The sequence below is a fragment of the Podarcis pityusensis genome, assembly GCF_964106645.2.
Source record: "Podarcis pityusensis genome assembly, chromosome: 9".
In the NCBI taxonomy this organism is placed as follows: domain Eukaryota; kingdom Metazoa; phylum Chordata; class Lepidosauria; order Squamata; family Lacertidae; genus Podarcis; species Podarcis pityusensis.
In genome coordinates, this window is record NC_138034.1 from 573967 (window position 1) to 593989 (window position 20023).

Here is a 20023-nt window from a genome sequence, read left to right on the forward strand (position 1 = left end):
TGGTACAATGGACCAGAGATTTTGGTTACAACATCCTGGAATCATGGGGAAGGTTGTGGAGGGGGGACTTAAAATTCACTGTGTGCTACGATTTAAAAGAGAATTTCATGGAAATGCTCTACAGATGGTACTTAACACCTGTAAAACTTGCCAAAATGTGTAAATCTAGGTTAAACATCTGTTGGAGATGCAGGGAGGCAGAAGGCACTATGATCCACATGTGGTGGAACTGCAAAAAAATCAGAATTTTGAGAAACAATATATAATGAACTTTAAAAAAAATGTTTAAATGTTCTTTTCCTAAGAAGCCTGAAGCCTTCCTGCTAGGCATAATGAGCAATGGAATTCCAAAAAGAGTAAGGAAAATCTTCATGTATGCAGTAGGAGCAGCAAGAATTTTAATTGCTAAGGTACGGAAAGGAGACTGTACTCCCTCAAAATTAGACTGGCAGAATAAAATGTTAGATTGACAGCAATCTGAGACCATACAGATTAAATATTTAATAGAGAGTGGAATATTTACAGAGAATATTTAAAAGAACATTGTAACAATTTAAATTCTTTGGCAGGCCTGGATTAATTTGTGCATGAAATAAGAGAACTTTACAGAATTAACACAACCGAATAACCTAGGAGAGGTAAAGTTAAATGTGCAGTTGTAATCACAATAGGGGGATTGGAAGTCATGTTGAATTGTGTTACTGGTGAACTCAATCTTTTCTTCTTTTGTATGGAGAATTAATTTTGGATTGCCTTTTGTTGACCATTGCATGTTGTTTTGCTATGTATTTGTTTTGTTTTTAAAACCAATAAGGCATTAAAAAAAGAATCTGCCAATAGCACATGAATCAATCTGGCTAACCTGATCCAAAAACACACATGCACCCCACTCACACATGAAAACAAATCTCACTGCAGCCAGTCAAAGACAACCAACCACCCCCTAGACCACCCCCAACCTTTCACCACCAAAGAAATACAAGGGAATAGGAAAGAGATGCTGACACAAACCCCCACACATACACGAAGTAGAAGAATAGAAGCATTACCACCTGACCCAACCCCACACATCATTCCCCCCTCCACCTCTTTCCCCCTTTTCTTCCTAATGTAACACTAATGTCTCAACAAATGAAACTGATCTGTAGAAAACGTAACTTGAAAAAAGGGACATTGCACATACTTTTGTAAACCATGAAATCTTTAATTAATTAAAAAAAACCCACCCGAAAACCTGCTTGAACGGGTTTGCACAGAAACAATAAGGGGGGGGGCAAAAGAGACTTTAAAAAAACACATTTTAGAAGGAAGCCTCAGGGCCTTGGATGATCTTACAGAAATGCTTCCTTTTAACTTCCTTCCAAGTCAAAACCCAATCTCAGATAGGTGATTGCTGCACATGGAAGCTCTACTTTTGACAAACAATTTACTTTTACTGGAAGGGATGCTCATTTTCCCTTTAGTTATACAGTCATAATACTTATTAGAATTCCTGTAATGATTTTTTAATCTCTGCCTGCGTTTTATGCCTTTTAAAAACAAATGTGTTGAGGTTTGTTTGTTTGTTTGTGCGTGTGTGTGTGTGTGTGTGTATGCAAATGCATGTGTGTGGTGAACTGATTCTTTGACCCGGGAGAAAGAAAGCCGAGTTTCATCCCTGCATGTTGGATATTTTGTCTCCAGCATTGCCACAGGGGAGTGAAGACCTCCCTATTATTTAGGGGCCCTATCCCTCATTTGCAACACAGTCCAGCCTCCAGTTTAACATCCTGCTGGCATAAATGGTTAAGAGACTTAAGGGAGTTGTTACTTCAGAATAACGGCTTGTACAAGTAAGGCTTTTGTCAATTATATCTTCATGTATGCCTAAAGATATTTTATTTGTTGTTTAGTCGTTCAGTCGTGTCCGACTCTTCGTGACCCCATGGACCAGAGCACGCCAGGCACTCCTGTCTTCCACTGTCTCCCGCAGCTTGGTCAGACTCATGTTTGTAGCTTCGAGAACACTGTCCAACCATCTCATCCTCTGTCGTCCCCTTCTCCTTGTGCCCTCAATCTTTCCCAACATCAGGGTCTTTTCCAGGGAGTCTTCTCTTCTCATGAGGTGGCCAAAGTATTGGAGCCTCAGCTTCACGATCTGTCCTTCCAGTGAGTACTCAGGGCTAATTTCCTTAAGAATGGATGCGTTTGATCTTCTTGCAGTCCATGGGACTCTCAAGAGTCTCCTCCAGACCATAATTCAAAAGCATCAATTCTTTGGCGATCAGCCTTCTTTATGGTCCAGCTCTCACTTCCATACATCACTACTGGGAAAACCATGGCTTTAACTATACGGACCTTTGTTGGCAAGGTGATGTCTCTGCTTTTTAAAATGCTGTCTCGGTTTGCCATCGCCTTTCTCCCAAGGAGCAGGCGTCTTTTAATTTCGTGACTGCTGTCACCATCTGCAGTGATCATGGAGCCCAAGAAAGTAAAATCTCTCACTGCCTCCATTTCTTCCCCTTCTATTTCATAAAATCATAGAATCATAGAGTTGGAAGAGACCGCAAGGGACATCGAGTCCAACCCCCTGCCAAGCAGGAAACAAGGAGGAGATGGGCCCAGTGGCCATGATCTTCGTTTTTTTGATGTTGAGCTTCAGACCATATTTTGCGCTCTCCTCTTTCACCCTCATTAAAAGGTTCTTTAATTCCTCCTCACTTTCTGCCATCAAGGTTGTGTCATCTGCATATCTGAGGTTGTTGATATTTCTTCCGGCAATCTTAATTCCGGCTTGGGATTCATCCAGCCCAGCCTTTCGCATGATGAACATATTTTATTAGCGAAAGCTTAACAGGCAATGAGACCTTCCCTTGAACTCTTCATCTGGAATGCCCCATCTCTGAACACAGAGCACCATCTTACTTTGGAAGGTGCCCAGAAGCAGGAGCTGCCCAAAACAGGGCACAGCTCGCCCACCCAGATAAGCCATTCTAAAATAAAACAAATTGGGCTTTCCTTACCCTGGCTCTGCTGTGTGTGTGTGCACAGCTGCTGGACTTTGAAGTACACATCAAAGCACCTTCAGGTCTAGGACTGACTCCGCCCTCCCTGGCTGGCAATTTAATACTTCTGGAGAGGAAGGAGTATAAGCAACTTCCTGTTCCCATTAATCCCTACTTGAGCAACAAGGTCTGGTTTGTCCTTTGCTCCTGACTCTTGACTTCCTTCTTGAGCCTGTCTCTTGGATGTTCCTTCAGCACCAGTTTCTGGCTCGCTCCTTGAACTTGCTTCCTGGTTTGTGCGTTGGTCCCAGCTTCTGACGTGTCCCAGCTTCTGGGCTCCAGATCTGGGCTCACCTCAGACTCCTGCCCAAGACCCATCCCTGTCAGTGTGGCACCCCTTAATCCAGGTGATATGGGCTAATAGGGTTTATTTAGGCCTGTTTGGACATCAGCAAGGGTTAGACTAAATGACCTCCAGGTCTCCCTTGAACAAACCGCTGTAGGAACCCAGAGGCAGGAATGCCTTGCACACAACAGCTCCCAGCAAAGCTTGCACCTATTAGTCCCTGGCTGCTGGAGGAGTAATTTGCAGCTCCATTAGCACTGGGAGTGAGCACCCAGTAGCCTTGCAATGTGTCCATTTGATAAGAGTAAAGTTCCATTGAATAATGAGAAGTAATTGGATTTCAGGGTTAACCAGCTTGCAGCAAAAAGAGAGGGGGCGGGTGGGAAGGAGAGCCATTGGATATTGCTGTTCTAGCTCATCAGACAATGGAGGTTTATCTCTGCTGAAAATAGCACCAGAGAGGTAGAAGTTATTAGCAACCACCCGAGCATGGTGCTACCATCTCTCCCGCTAGCGTTTAGTGGCACAACTGGCTCATGTCCTTGTCAAGGCATACTGAAGTCACTGGGAGGTCAGAAGAAGCCTGCTCATCGAAACTCTGCACAAGCAAAGGGAATGACAAAAGGGAGCCCATCCCCTTGCATGTAGCATGCAGAGTCCTGATTTCTCTCAGCTATAAAAGTGTACAGAATCGCATTTGTGTAGAGAGATGGTTTAGCTTAGTGGGAGAGCTGAGTAAAGAAGAGCTAGAGAAAATCCCCACCCCTTTTATCATAATACTAAAACTAAAATTATTAAATACTAAAATTATTAGGATTTTCACAATATAACAAAATGAAAAAGGAAAAAAAAAGAAAAAATACAAAATAAAAATAGTTAAAAACAATTCAATCTTTCCATCACTTATCTTTCATTTGCTTGTTTCCCGGACCTCCTCATACCTCCCTTTTTTGTATTCCAGTTCAATTTATTAGTTCAGCAAATCCTTTCCCTCTTTGATTTATCCTGATCTTTAATCTTAATATATTATAGCATTAAATTTTTACCTGTTAAAAATCCATTTTTTCATATTCTTTTATACCATTACAGCTAAAAACCGCTTAACTTCAATCCAACATCATTCTAGCATTCCTTAATTTTGCAGTATTTCTGTAAATAGTCTTTAAATTTCTTCCAATCTTCTTCCACCAACTCTTCTCCCTGGTCTCGGATTCTGCCAGTCATTTCCGCCAATTCCATGTAGTCCATCACCTTCATCTGCCATTCTTCCAGAGTGGGTAGGTCTTGTGTCTTCCAATACTTTGCAATAAGTATTCTTGCTGCTGTTGTGGCATACATAAAAAAAGTTCTATCCTTCTTTAACACCGATTGGCCGACTATGCCCAGGAGAAAGGCCTCTGGTTTCTTCAAGAAGGTATACTTAAATACCTTTTCCAGTTCATTATAAATCATCTCCCAGAAAGCCTTAATCCTTGGGCACGTCCACCAAAGGTGAAAGAATGTATCATAATACTAAAACTCAAGGAGGGGGGCACCAGTTGGAATTTTTGGCAGTAAGTTAAGGGTAGCTGTATTGTCATAATGATTGACAGGAGGTTTGGAATAGCCTTCAAGGGAGGGACCATAACTCAGCAGTAGAGCACAAGTATTGCACACAGAAAAGTCCAAGTCTCTAGTATCTCAAGGAGGAAAGAAGGAATGAGGTATCAGCTGGTGGGAAAGATCCTGGATACTTCTGGAAGGCTAGAGATATACTACAGTGGTACCTCGGGTTACATACGCTTCAGGGCACACACTCCGCTAACCCAGAAATAGTGCTTCAGGTTAAGAACTTTGCTTCAGGATAAGAACAGAAATCGGGCTCCGACGTCGTGATGGCAGCAGGAAGCCCCATTAGCTAAAGTGGTGCTTCAGGTTAAGAACAGTTTCAGGTTAAGAACGGACCTCCGGAATGAATTAAGTACTTAACCTGAGGTACCACTGTATAGGGATGGGGTGAGACATTCAGCTTGGTTTGCATTTCAATGACAAGCTCCCTAACTGGTCTCTTTCCAAAGCTATATGCCAACCCAAACACCATACGTGTCCCTGGAGGGCTGCTGCTTCAACCCATCTCATGCCAGGGCCAGGCTGCAACCTGTGTTTTGTGAGTCCCAATCCACCAGTCAAAGCCAAATGGAGTCAACTAGAGGAGACAAGGAAGGGCTACACTGGCAAATATTGTGACTTGGGATAAAGTAGTTTACCTATTTTTGTCCAGCCACCTGAGGGAAGAAGAATGTGCCAGGAGCAGCCATGTCTCTGCCACTGGGATCGGTAATGCCCATGGTAGGTGGATGACAGGCAGGGTAAACAGTTCTCACTTTGTCCCCCGGACAAAGCCTCCCAGTGGTGTTCTACAAAGGCAGCTACAAAAGAGGAAGCTGACCGCTAGCGCCAGCTCCTGAACTAGATGTGAGAAGATTAAGGTAGGTAGCCATGTTGGTCTGACAGAGTTGAAATAAATTAAAAAATTGTCCAGTAGCACCTTAGAGACCAACTAAGTTTGTTCTGGGTATGCACATGAAAGCTTATACCCAGAACAAACTTAGTTGGTCTCTAAGGTGCTACTGGACAATTTTTTAATTTATTTAGATGTGAGAAGGCAGGCAGATAGGGGGAGGCCAAGGTTGGTGGTGCGACACTTTGTTTGCCCTCATGGGCCGATCTCCACTAACTTTGAGAACAAGCAGTATATAAAATCTTCCACACAAGCAAACAGTAAATGTGTTCTGACACTGAAAGAGCTGGCTGTCCCAAAATATGAGCCTGTTTCCTCTGTCCAGAAGCTTGGGAACATCTTGAGAAATGTCTGCACTGTCCAGCTCTCTCTTTTTCTCTTTCTCTCTCTCCCATAACTAGGATGCCTGGGGGGAGATCTCTCCAGTGCAAGTCCCCAAGGTGGCAGATGGGGGTGACATCTCGATCCAGAGGGATGAGTTTGAAGGGTGCTGAGGGAAGAGCAGTGGTGAGGCCAAGATGATGCTCAGACTGTCACCGACAGCAGATGTTATCTGGAGTTAAAGTTGGTGCGCCTTGCTGTGCCTGTTGTCTAGAGGAGTGAGGGCGAGAGAGCACTGCAGTTGCCAAGTAGCCAGCCACGCATGGTGCCATCTTTTCGCTGAAAGGTCACTCTGTAAACAAAGGCGGGATGCATGAGACAATCTATGACTGACGGGGAATTGTGAAGAATTGCATACATGAATCCAGAGGCAGGGAGCCTTCCATGCCTCTCAATATGTCCCTTAGGACCACCTCCCCTTGACCATGCCTCCTCCCCAACCCAAGCCCCCTCTCTCCAGACTACACCAGCCCTGCTCTGCACTTTTCTTTGAGTACTTCTGCTTGACTGGAGGATGGAAAGCTGAAGATTCATAGGAACCATTGGTCCATCTAGCCTAGTATTGTCTGCACTGGCTGGCAGCAGCTCTCCTGCGTTCCAAGCAGGGTTCTCTCCCAGCCGTACCTGGAGATGCAGAGAAGTCAGGATCTACTGCATGCAAGGCATATACTCTGTCCCTGAGCTATGTCACCTCCTCCTTGCATATGTCTGGCAGTGTAACGGCTTCAGAATGTGTACCATTACTGTAAATCATATGGACCAAAAACTGCACCAATCAGCGTTGGAGCTCAAGCAACACAAGATGTGGAGGGATCATTTCAGAGCAATTAACAGTAGCCTGGTAGAAACCTGGTTTTTGTGGGGCCACAATAGAGCTACCGGTGTAAAAGAAGAGTCCCCTCGCCTAATGCTCCATCCACTGCTTGCCTCTGGTCTCTTAGAAGGCTGCCTAAGCAAGAATGAGGCCCTCAGGCAGAAAAAGGTTGGCGCCTCTGGCAATGGCGGATTTCCTCCGATCGGAAGGAATCCGCTCCATGGAAAATAGGGTCTGAACCGCCACGGCGAGGCGGAGACCCATCAAAAACTACAGGCGGGAGAAGCCTGTGGACGTGGGATTCGGCTGGCACCTTTGCGCCCCCCCTACTCGCGACGTGGGGTGAGTGGCGCGGTGCTTTGAATCGACTGCTTCTTTCACGGAGTGAAGCCGCATTGCTGTTGCCGGAGAGCGCTGACTTTTTCTTGTGGACAATTGGATTTTAAACAACTGCCCGTGAGTAGAACGGAAAATTGGACTATGAAATTTCTTAATTAGGCACCGAAAGCGGGAAGGTCTAAACAGGAAGTCCGCCTTCCGCTTTTGTAGATAGATTGAAGCAAAGACACGGCAAGCTAGAGTTTAGAAAGTCGTCTGTAAAGGACTAAATTTTCATCATTTAAAATTACTGAACCCCCCCTTGGAAGCAGGAGAAGAGGGGGAACCCTTTTTTTTTAGACTGTTTAAACCTGCAGAAGAGAGTGTAAAGAAAGGTAATTTTCCACCGTCTTGAACCTGGGAGCGGGGTGTCAAGGCAGACGTTTTGGAGAAGTTCATTGACTATGGACAAACGTTTTTGACAGATAGTTAAAAGAAGAGAAACATATTGATTCCATTGTTCCCTTTCGCATTTAAAAGGAACAAAATATCGACAAAATATCCGAAAAAGGAAAACTTTGTTGCTAGATCTGCTTTAAAAAAAAAAAAAATGGATACAAATAGAAATTGTTTCCCCTAGAGGGAGCTTGTGAAACTGTTATTAAAGTCGAACTGGGGAGCTTTGCAGCTGTAAAGATTAAGATCGTGGGACCAGACTTCGACCTTGAACAAGAATGTGCTCAGAGGCTCTGGTGCTTGCCTTTTGCAAGACAAGTGCTTTATTGGAACAGTTACATGAGAAGATGGATTTGATGACTGTTGCGATCAGAAATTTTGGACAGGCAGTGGGTACCTATATAGAACCCACTCAGGAATTAATCCAGGAATGTGCTTTGACAGATGAGATGAGGGAGGAGGTTGTTGCTGGACCTCGGGTGGCAGAGATGGAGGGAGCTGTGGCCCAGCAGGAACATGAGTTGTTGGATTTGACGAATGAACCTGGAAAAAAGTCAGATTTGGAGAGATGGAGTTCTGTTTGACTTGGAGATGGGGGGTTGGATGGACCCCCCTATGCAGGGATGTTTTGACCTTTCAAGTCTGGCTTTAGGCCGAGGGGAGCTCGGAGTTGTGGGGGCCCCTAACTTTGGAGGGACCTTGAAACATGCCTTTAAATACCACATGGATTTCAGTGTTGACTATGTGTAATAAATGTAGGGGTTGCTCGTGCGCAAGTTGGTGCCACTCCTGGCTAGGTTGCCTTGTTAAACCTTTTCTGTCTGGACAGGCCCTGCACTTCGTGGCTGTTCAGTCGCTAGCAGAATCCGTCAGTGGGCGTTTCTTAAACCTTTTCCAGCATAAAAGTTGTTTGACTCCAAGTCTCCTCTTGCTCTCCCTGCGCGGAAGTATTCTGCGCAGGGAGGGCGTGGGTAGCGGAGGACCCGTGCTCTCCTCGCTGATCTCCGGCGAGGAGTCCTGGAGTCCCCTCGCCGATTCCCCCATCTGCCCCCCTTTATCCCTGGTGTTACGCTGATTTCTTTCCCCAGCTGGTGAGCCGCCTCTCCCCCTGCTGGGCCCTTCTCCAGCATCGCTCGAGAGCCTAGCCTCCGCCTCTGGCTCCGATGTCAGTTCCCTGACATCCACCTCCCCCCCAGGACCCCCTTCACCCCCGGCCCGACCTTTTGATCCAACTTCGTCCCTTTCCTCGGCCGACGATGCGGGGAATCCCCGGAAGGAGCTGTCGCCATCCTCTGAGGATTCAAAACCCGCTTCCCACCCGCTCCGATCTCTCCCCGTGGGGTGGGCCTCCCAGTCTGATTCTTCTTCCTCCGAAGCCTCTCCTCCCTCCTCTTCGGAGGCAGAAAAACCCACAAAATCCTCTTCATTGTCTGTGGTTCCAAATTGCTCCTCCCAGAATCTCGCTAGTGGCTTGGGTTTGTCTGGGAACAGGCTGTGGAATTCCTCCACAAGATACCCATCATTGATTGCCTCCACAGGAACCCACGTGTTTTCCGACCCGGGTTCTCCCTCCCAAGCTACCAGGTACTCCACCTGGCGCCCTCGCCACCTTGAATCGAGTATTTCTGTGGCCTGGTTGTGGGGTTCCCTCTCCTCTATCAGCGGGTGTGTGGTGACTTCGCCTTCCCGCCCCAGGACTCCCCGCCCCTCCCTGTACGGTGAGAGTAGGGACCTATGGAACACCGGGTGTATCTTCATGCTGTCCGGCAACCTGATCTTGAATGCCACGGGGTTCACCTGCTGTGTTACCTCAAACGGCCCCAGCCGCCTTGGCTGCAACTTCTTGCACCCCCCCTTAAAGGGTAACCCTTGGGTTGACAACCACACCCGGTCCCCCACCCGTATGGTCTCCCCTTCCCTACGGTGCTTGTCTGCCTGCCTCTTGTAAATTTCCTTGGCCCGTTCTAAGTTCATCTTAAGTTGCTGGTGCAGGGCCTCCATTTCTTCCACAAACTGCTCTGCCGCTGGTACGCTCCACCCTTCCTCCCCACTCCCCGGGAAGGGCCTGGGGTGACACCCATAATTGGCCATGAACGGGCTCATTCCCGTGGACACATGTTCAGCGTTATTGTACGCAAATTCAGCCAGCGCTAGTTTCTCTACCCAATCGTTCTGCCTCTCGCTGACGTAGCAGCGTAGGTATTGCTGGAGTACACTGTTCGCTCTTTCTGCTTGCCCGTTGGTTTCCGGATGTCTCGCTGTCGAGAAGCTCACCTCTACCTGCAGCAAGCTCATGAGTTTCCTCCAGAACTGGGAAGTAAATTGTTTCCCGCGATTGGAAATTATTCTCGAGGGAGCCCCATGCAACCTGAAGATGTGATCCACAAACAACTTGGCTGTCTCCTCTGCGGTCACCGCATGTGAACACGCTATGAAATGGCACATCTTTGTCAATAGATCGACTACTACCATGACTGCTGTCTTCCCCCGGGACTTGGGCAAATCGATCATAAAATCAATGGACACCACCTCCCAGGGTCTTCCAGGCGTGGGTAAAGGTTCCAGTAACCCTGCGGGGGCAGTCCTTTCCTCCCTTGCCCTTTGGCAGTGGTCGCACCCCCGTACATATTCCCGTACATCCTCCCTCACCCTTGGCCACCAGAACTGCCTGGTGACGAGCATCATGGTTTTGTGCTGTCCAAAGTGCCCAGCTGTGGGGTTGTTGTTGAGTTGTTTGAGTACCTTTCCCCTCAGGGTCTCCCCCGGTACATACAGCGCCCCCTTATAGTACAGCACCCCTTCCTTTTCCTCAAAACCCCCTTGGTTTTCTCTTCCCTCTCAGAGTTCCCGGATTTTAGTTTGAGCGAACACGTCGTTTCTAGTAAGCCCGGCCAGTTCTCGTTTTCCAACCAAGGCTCCCACACACACCCATCGGTCCTCGGGGATCACGTGTCGTATCTCCGGCAGTCCCTCTCCTTCCATGTACTCCGGCTTCCGGGAGAGAGCATCTGCTCTTACGTTTTCCTCTCCTGGCACATATCAGATTTCGAAGGAAAACTTGGAGAACTCCTGTGCCCATCGAATCTGTCTCTGGTTGAGTACTCTTGCGGTCCTCCAGTACTCCAAGTTCTTGTGATCAGTACAAACCTGAATCTTGTGCTGTGCCCCTATCAGCAGATGTCGCCATCGGCGAAACGCCGCATAGATCGCAAGCAGCTCGCGGTTGTACACCGTATAGTTTTGCTCCGACTTGCTCAGCTTCCTCAAGAAAAAGGCACACGGCTTCCATTCCTGCTTGCTCCTCCCTGGCTGCAAAAGAACCGCCCCAATGGCTCTGTCGGACGCGTCGGTCTCTAGCCTCATGGGTTTCTCCAGATCAACGTGCAGGAGCTGCTCTTCCGAAGCGAACGCCTTCTTCAGTCTTTCAAAGGATTGCTGGGCACTTTCGGTCCAGACAAACTTCTTTTTGCTACTGAGACAATCTGTGATGGGTGCTGTCAAGTGGGTGAAGTTCTTGATGAACTTCCTGTAGAAGTTGCTGAACCCTAGGAACCTCTACGTCCTTCTGGGTTTTGGGGGCCTTCCATTCCAGCACCGCCTGCACCTTGCTTGGTCCATAGCTAGGCCTTTGTCTGACAACTTGTACCCCAGAAACTCGACTTCTCTGGTGTGAAACTGACATTTTTCCAGCTTGACCCACAACTGGTGATTCTGCAGTCTCTTTAGCACTTCCCTGACGTCTCTGACATGTTGCTTCTCATTGTCCGAATAGATTAAGACGTCGTCCAAGAAGGCTACGCAGTTCTTGTACAGCAGGGACCCCAACACGTGGTGCATGAAAGCTTGAAAACAGGCGGAGCCCGACTGTAATCCAAATGGCATAACTAAGTACTCAAAGGCCCCCAGGGGGGTGAACATTGTGGTCTTCCATTCATCCCCCTCCCTCATCCTAATCAAATTGTATGCTCCCCTGAGGTCCAGCTTGGTAAATATTTTTCCCTGCCTCACCCGTGTTAAAATTTCGTCAATCCTGGGCATTGGGAAGGTCACGGGTTCTGATACCAAATTTAACGCCCTAAAATCTACGACCAATCTGGGCTGGTTAGTCCCTTTTGCGACCTTCACTGGAGTTTGAAACCTCCCGCGCGCGCGCGCCATCAATTTCCATTGGCTCCGCCGGCGGGGAAGGCTGCCTCGGTATTTCAGGAATGCGGTAGTCATGGCAACGTTCCCCTCTGCCTTCCCGCTTCTCCTGAGCCCGCGCTTCCTGTCTTACGCCAATCGCAAGCACAGCCTTGGTCAGCTGATCCATCGACTGCGGGCGGGGCGCGCGGGAAAGGTCGTCCTTCACCGTTGGGGACAACCCCTCCTCAAACAACATTTGAATGGGTTCCGAGTCCAATTCCCACCCGAGCCGGTGGACTAACATGGCAAAGTGCGACCAGTAGTCTCTAACTGACTGGTTCCCCTGTTTACAACCCATCAGTTCCCGCCGAGTCACACTTTGCTGCACATCACTGGAATACATCGCATCCATCGCCTGGAAGAATTTCCTCTGGTCCTTCAAGGCGGCATTTTGTGTTGCCATTAGGGGCCTGATCCATTCCCTGGCCCCATCCTGCAGATGCCTGACAATGTATGCCACCCTCTCCCCATCGTCCGCAAAATCCTTATGCTGCAGTTCCAAAGCGTATGCTATTTCCGTTCGGAACGCATTGTAGTCCTGGGGCTTCCCCCCAAACTTGTGTACCAGTCCCGGTACCTTCCTTGCTACGGGGGTGGTCCTGACCTGTGCATCCTGAGCCCGCCTTTCTTCCAACCGCGCCGTGAGAAGAGCCACATGCTGTTCCAAATCTCGGTTCCTCTCTACCAGATTTTGCACTCCAGCTGCTCCCTCCGTGGCGCCTGCTTCTCCAGTTTGGCTCATTCTTCTGCCTGCCTGGCGCTGCGCACAAGCAACGTCAAGGACTGACGGATTGCTGTAATAAATGTAGGGGTTGCTCGTGCGCAATTTGGTGCCACTCCTGGCTAGGTTGCCTTGTTAAACCTTTTCTGTCTGGACAGCCCCTGCACTTCGTGGCTGTTCAGTCGCTAGCAGAATCCGTCAGTGGGCGTTTCTTAAACCTTTTCCAGCATAAAAGTTGTTTGACTCCAAGTCTCCTCCTACTCTCCCTGCGCGGAAGTCTTTTGCGCAGGGAGGGCGTGGGTAGCGTGCCCCCTCACCGATTCTCCCATCTGCCCCCCTTTATCCCTGGTGTTACGCTGATTTCTTTCCCCAGCTGGTGAGCCGCCTCTCCCCCTGCTGGGCCCTTCTCCAGCATCGCTCGAGAGCCTAGCCTCCGACTCTGGCTCCGATGTCAGTTCCCTGACACTATGGAAAAGGGGCTGACTTGTCGAGAAGGGACAAAAATATTGTCAAGCTGGAGTCTCCCCGAGTGAAAGGAGCAGAAGACAAAGTAAAGTACAGGTATAAACATGAAGAAGACCTGCGGAAGGGACATGGAAAAGACTTAAGAGCCTCGGATATAAGGTCACCAGGTTGATGGACTAGATGGATGGGATAGAAAGGACTGACAAAACCCAAGACCAGGAAGAAGAGACGATGGATGAAAATTGGAAGAAAGTTTTAAAAATTTACTTAGAAAAGTATCGTAAAATTAATGAGCATTAGAAAAATGTTGGAATGAAAGTATTTGGCTTTAGCAGAAATGTTAAAAAGAATTATGTAAGAATATGTTGTGGTTAAAATAATTCGGTATAAATAAGATTTAAGTTTTAAGTTTTAGGGTTTTTTTATGGTAAGATAAAGTTAAAATAGATTAAGGTAATTTAATGACAGAATATTGTGAAAGATGGAAAGGATTTGTTAAGATAATTAACAACTAGAATACAAAAAAGGGAGGTGTGAGGAGGTTGATGAAATAAGTTAATGAAAGTTAAGGATTTGGGAATATTGGATTTGTTTTTAAATTTTTTGGTTATTTTTGCTTTTTGATTGTGATGCATTGTGTGTTTTGTTTTTTCTTTTTGATTTTGGTTTTTATTGATTTGTATTGTTTAATTGTTACTTTTATCTATTTTTTTCTTTCTTTTTCTCTTTTTCTTGTCTTTTCCTTCTTTTTTCTTTGTAACTTTAAAATTCTCAATAAATATCATTTTTTTAAAAAAAGAAAAAGGTTTCCCACCAACCAGCCACAATAGATGTTGTGATGGGCCTTCATCACAGGAATCAATCCCAGAAACCCCAGCACTGGTTTTGTTAAGTGATGCTTGGATTCTATTGACTCAGGGCCAATTCATTCATTCATTCATTCATTCATTAGTTGATTTGTTGGTCACCCAAATCAAACACACTGTGAGCAACTTAGAAAGTATGGCAGAGTTACAAGCATAGTGATTACAAGAACAAAAGAACAATCTAAATATGTTTTTCATCTAGTGTGGGCTTATTCTTATTTTTTTTTTTTAAATGTTTTAAATTATTCTTCCTAAGTATTTTTACCATTAATTTTATCATTTTATTATTCTGGTAAACTGCTTTGAGGGTTTCTTTTGCAATCAAGCAATATATAAATGTTATGAAATAAATATATAAAGTTCAATACAAGAGTTACAGTGAAAACAGGTTTGGGCTCTGACACCCCCCCCCCCCAATTCACCTTGTCACATGGTTTGGCCTTGTGTGGCTCACTTTTTTAAACCAATGGCTGTTACGTGGGGAGCAAGTTGGATCAGGATCATGGCATGGCGGTGGGACGTTAAGCCTATGCCCTTTCCGTGATCCTGATCCAAATTGCCCCCGCCCCCACCCTGACAAGACTCACACAGACACAAACCCAAGTATGAGAAATAGCACAATAAGAGCCCACCAGACCAGGCCAGTAGCCCATCTGGTTCAGCATCCTGTTCTCACAGTGGCCAGATAGATGCCTCTGGGAATCCCACAAGCAGGATTTAAGCACAAGAGCACTCCTCCAGCCCATGGGTTCCAGCAACTGGGATTCAGAAGCACTGCCTCCGACCATGGAGGCAGAGCACAGGCATCATGGGAAGTAGCTTTTGATAGCCTTCTCCTCCACGAATTTGTCCAATCCTTTTTGAAAGCCATCCCTGTGGGAGGGAGTTCCATCGTTTACTATGCGCTATGTGCAGAAGCACCTCCTTGGATCCGGAGGGAGCCACAGTGTCCCTAACCTTTCTTTGAGTGGAGCAAGTCAGAGATCCTTCCATTGCATCCAGTGTTCAGGGTGTGAACGCATCATCAAGCTAAAAACAGATGCAATTTCCCCTCCCTGTGGCCCAGATTGCTTTCTTTCTCCTTCCCCTAATATCTCTGAGTGTTCTTACTGCTCTTCTTCCCTGAGGCTGAAACATATTGTGTTGTTTGCAGGGAGCCATCTGCAATTACTCCCAGACATCTTTCTTGAGTGATAATAGCTAGTTCAGAGTCCAGCGCTCTGTAAGTGTAATTAGGGTTATTTTCCCAATGCCCACCACTTTGCACATGTCAGCATTCCCTTTCATCTGCCTGTGTGAGAGCGAGGGCAGCGTTGTGGCATTCAGAAGGTCAAACGCTTTGGCATGAGTATGCAGTGTCCGTGAATGGGTTGCTCAAGTGGCACCTAATTGGGCAGAAGGAGGCATGGCCATGCTAGCGCCCATTGATTTCCCCATGGCTAAAGGGAGCTGAAAGTGAGGAATGGTTTGTGTGCCTGAATGGGCCCCTTGAGTTCTGCGCAGCTGGAAAAGTAGCATGTCACTGACCAAGCTAAAGTATTGTGCCAGAAGCTGTCTTGAACCCTGTGAGTGTATTTGTTCAACTAGCACTCTCCTGTTACAGATAGGTAGCCGTGTTGGTCTGCCATAGTCAAAATAAAAAAAATCCTTCCAGTAGCACCTTTAAGACCAACTAAGTTAGTTCTTGGTATGAGCTTTCGTGTGCAAGCACACTTCTTCAGATAGCACTCTCCTGTCTACCTTGGGAAGACAATGAGTAAATAAACAAACCCCTGTGTTGCAAAATATGAGTCAGAGACTTTCAGAGACTTCAGTTTGTTAGTTTTGATGTTTTGAATTATTCCATAAAGTTTTTCACATTGCAATTATTTCTGGCCATCATGTTGCTTTTGATATTGCTACCTTGAGAAGAGCCATAGCTCAGTGATGGAGCCCCTGGTTTGCATGCAGAAGGCCCCAGGTTCCATCTCTGGCCCCTGCCGGAAACCCTGGAGACCTGCTCATTGTGGGCAATACAGAGCAGCATGGACCAATGAACTGACTTAGTGGACGGAAGGTCCCCTGTGCTCCTATGAATACTCCAGGAGTAGGGAATGTGTGACTCTCCAAATGTTGCTGGGCTCTGACTCCCATTGTTCCTGGATTGTAGGATCTCTTTCCTGTCACTTGCTTCACAATATTTTTAACTGGATATGTGGGACACTGAACCTGGAAACGTCTGCATGCAAAGCAGGTCTCCACAAATGAGCCACCCTTCAATCATCAACTAATCATCCTGACTAGGCCTGGGCAATGTATCAATACATCTCTCAGGACCGGTATGAGGGCCATAGTACGATGGCTCTTTCACCTGGTGGTATATCATGGGTGAAGCAGCCACCGCTCTTGAGTTCCTCTGATGAAGTGCACAGTAGTCCATGCAGGTTTGTGCCATGATAAGTGTGTTAAGTCTTCAAGGTGTCACCAGACATGATGCTGGGGATTGCGAACTTCTGGCTCTCCAGCTGAGATCAGCCTCCTTCACCTGCCAGCCCCAACCAGCCTGGCCAAGGGGAAGCATGATGGGAACTGAAGGCCCCAGGCTCCCCTGTTCCACCTTTGCTTGTCATCACCAACATTGCACACTCCATCTTCCATCAATCACTGGCCAATGTGGATGATGATGGGAGCTGATAGCTGGGATAACTCAGTTAGTAGAGCATAAGACTCTTAATCTCAGAGTTGTGGGTTTGAGTCCCATACTGGCAAATGATTCCTGCATTGCAGGGGGCTGGGCTGGGTGACCCTTGTGGACTCTTTCAACTATACAATTCTGTGATTCTGTAGTTGTCCAATGACAGAGTGGCCTACTGGGAGTTGGCCAGGGCCGCAAATCCCATGGGCTCTCCAGATGCTATCGGTTGGAGCACCCAGTTTAGTTGAGCTGAAAGGGGCAAGCAGTCTGACCTGGTCTAAGGCAACTCCTCCCCCCCCCCCTTTTCCAGGTGACGTCCTGCCCCACCACTCCCTCAGATAATAAAGCAGGGTGATGCAACCACAAGAACATAAGAACCAGACAAGAACATCAGAAGAGCTCTTCTGGATCATGCCCATGGCCCATCCAGTCCAGTATCCTCTACTCACACTGGCCAGCCTGAGCACAAGGCAAGGGCAAAACTCTCCAGCAAAGGATGGGCCCCTTCTAAGGTAATGCTTCTTTATTCCTCAAGGGGACGCTCTCCTTCCCCAAGACCATCCTTCTCCCCGGAGTGTGGCACTGCTATGAAATCCCTGGCGGCCTCCTCGACCGCGCTCTCTGCTTCTGCTACCTTTTGCAGATCCACCACTTTGACCTCAAGGTAACAAACTTTTCCCCTGAAAGCCAGCAGCCCTTTGCCCTTTCGACATGGCCACTACTTCTTCTCGGTGGGGAGCCAGTCCTACTTACGACAGACCGTTCGAAACACGGTTGCCTCTCTACAGTCAGCCGGGCTTACTCCCGAGTAAAGGCGCCTAGGGGGACAGAGGGGGAGGGACGAGGGCGGTCGAGAGCGTCTGCTCGCAAGAGGCACCAGCAGAAGACCTCGGCGCGCACCTGCCTTTCTTCGCCGAGGTTCAGCGAGGCTGCAAGCCGCACCGACAGCTCCCTCCACCCGCCACGGGGAGCCTCCGCGCCCGCATCCCGGCAAAGCAGCGGCGGCCTCTCGGGCTGATGTCATCGGCCGCTTGCGAGAGGCTGTGCCTGCGCGCTCGAGCCGAGAGGGGGAACCGAGCCGCCAGTTGCGCGGGCCACGCAGCCTCGGCAGCGGCGACGACCAGCCGCGGGTTGGAGCTGCTCCTGGGCTGACGGATGCGGGGAGATGTAGGCAGCCGGAGCGCGGCTCCTCTTGCTAGCTGAGCTTCTGCCGGATCCCGGGAAGGGCGCTTGGGCTTCCCAGCTGCGAGGGATTCCGCCGACGGTGCGGGGCGAAAGGAAAGCCGGAGAGCCGCCGCCGCGCTTGGCAAGGATGCGCGCTTCGTCGCAGCTGGCGGCGCCTTGTCTTGTCCCCGCTGCCGGGCTCCGGGCTCTGGCCCAGCGCAGGCAGCCGACGCCCCAGTGATCGCAGCTGGAGGAGAGCGAGCCCCGCCGGCGCGGAGGGACGCTCGCCAGGCTCCGCTTTCTCGCTCCACCAAGCGAAGCTCTTTCCTCTCTGGGCAGGCCCGTAGGCAGGGGAGAAGTTGGCGACCCCTCTCGCCGCCCCCCCGTCCTGCCCGAGCGCGCGGGAATCCAAGCCACGCCGCGGCCGCTGCCTCCTTCCCACGTTCCGAGGGGCCGCGGAGAGACGCTGCAGGCGGTGGCGCCGGGTGAGTAGCACGTTCCCCTCGGGGTGGGCGCTGGATCGCTCGGAGGGGGGGGGGTGCCTCTCTCGCGGCTCCACGTCCGGATACTTTATTAGACGGGTGGGTGAAACCCAGGTAGAGCTGGGTGCCTGCGGACCTCAGAGGGGCGGCGGGGGAGAATGCCGCGCGCGCTGCGATCCTGAGATGTCGCTTTTGAAAAGCGGGGGCGGGGGCGGGATCTGGTTTCTAACTAGAAAAGGGCAGGCGCTTTTCGTATGCTCGGAGGTGCTCTTTCCTTGAGGGCTGCTTTCTGTTTTGTTCTGTTGTGGAGTTTTTAAAGCTGCATTCAAGCAAGAGTGTCCAACATTGTGAGCAGGATTTCATTTATTATTATGAATCCATTTTTTAAAATCATACGCAGATATAGATACAGTACCCCTTTTCCTAGAGCAAAGTATGAGAAAGTGACTGGGCCAAGGTCACCCAGTGTGCTTTGGTGGTTGCGTGTGGGGATTTGAACTCTGCTCTCCCTTGTCAGAGCTCTTCCCACTAACCGTTATGCGGCACTGCCTTTTCAGTCTCTGCACACAGCTTTGCTGTGATTCCTGGCATTGATGTTTGTAGTGTGTGTGGGGGGGGGGGTGGATTTCCAGGCCTGCTCTTGGCTGTATTCAATATCAAGGCTACAACAACCCTGAACCTACTCTGACGCGGAGAAAACAGTGGTGTGGATAGGAAATCTTAGACTCTGGTCTGCTGGGGACTCCTCCTTAGATGGTGATGTGTGTTTGCATCCTTTGCTTCAAAATACGATGCCCATCCAGCCGCACTGAGGGTCCTAGTGCTGCGTACGCAGCCCCTCAAGCATCTCTGTCTGGTACCCAGGACTCGCCCCATCCTGCCCTGCTTGGCACCTTCCTGGAGTGTAATTTACCCGCCTGGATGTGTCCTTCTGCCTGTGGTGCTGCTTCTGGCTCTCCTGGATGGGTTGTGCCAGCGTGTGTGAACTAGCCTGTGGTTTAATCCCTGCCCACCCCTGGCATATGCCTGCCCACCCCAAGGGTTGACCAGGAGGGAATACTGCCTTCCAGCTGGAAAATATGCCCTGTCCCTGCTCCAGAGTAATGGAGGGTGATGCTATTTGTGCAGGGGTCAAGCAACCACTTTCATGGCAAAGGAGTTCATGGCATTCTTGCCTTCCTGCCTTCCTGTGTCGTGTGTTCATTTAAGATTCCAGCATAATAGATGATTAGTGGGTAAAATCTGCTGACTTTACTTGCAAAAGAACACTGAGTTGGCCATGAGTATAGCAGCTCTTAAGAGAGCATTATCTGTGGTCTAAAAATAAGGGAGGCTGCCTTCCCTCCCTAATGCACTTACATGTGCAATTAATGGTAGCCCTCACGCCCCACACACAGCTGATTGGCAGCTGATAATGTGACTCACCCACCTTATGGGACTGTTGAGCAGACATCTACTTGTATGAGCATTCTTAACAACTGTGCATTATTATATTGAAAACAGGGTGTGTATACATTGTGTATTTTTGGGTGATGGAATGGAGAGAACTGAATGCTGAACAAAGGAAGCCCTGGACACGGGGGTGGGGGTGGAATGAGGCAGAGATCTAGACTGCTGGATCTGACATGATGGAATAGCTCCTTCTGAAAAATTGATTAAGCATAGCT

General features: G+C 48.6%; 1 protein-coding gene across 1 annotated transcript in view; it reads left to right on the plus strand.

Moving 5' to 3' along the window:
* Nucleotides 1-17065: 17065 nt before the first annotated feature.
* The window catches only part of LINGO1 (leucine rich repeat and Ig domain containing 1), a 665590-nt gene continuing 662632 nt past the window's right edge, over nt 17066-20023 (plus strand). Inside the window, exon 1 of the mRNA XM_081021548.1 lies at nt 17066-18359. The gene's annotated coding sequence lies outside the window, so the exon portion shown is untranslated. The remainder of the gene's footprint in view (nt 18360-20023) is intronic.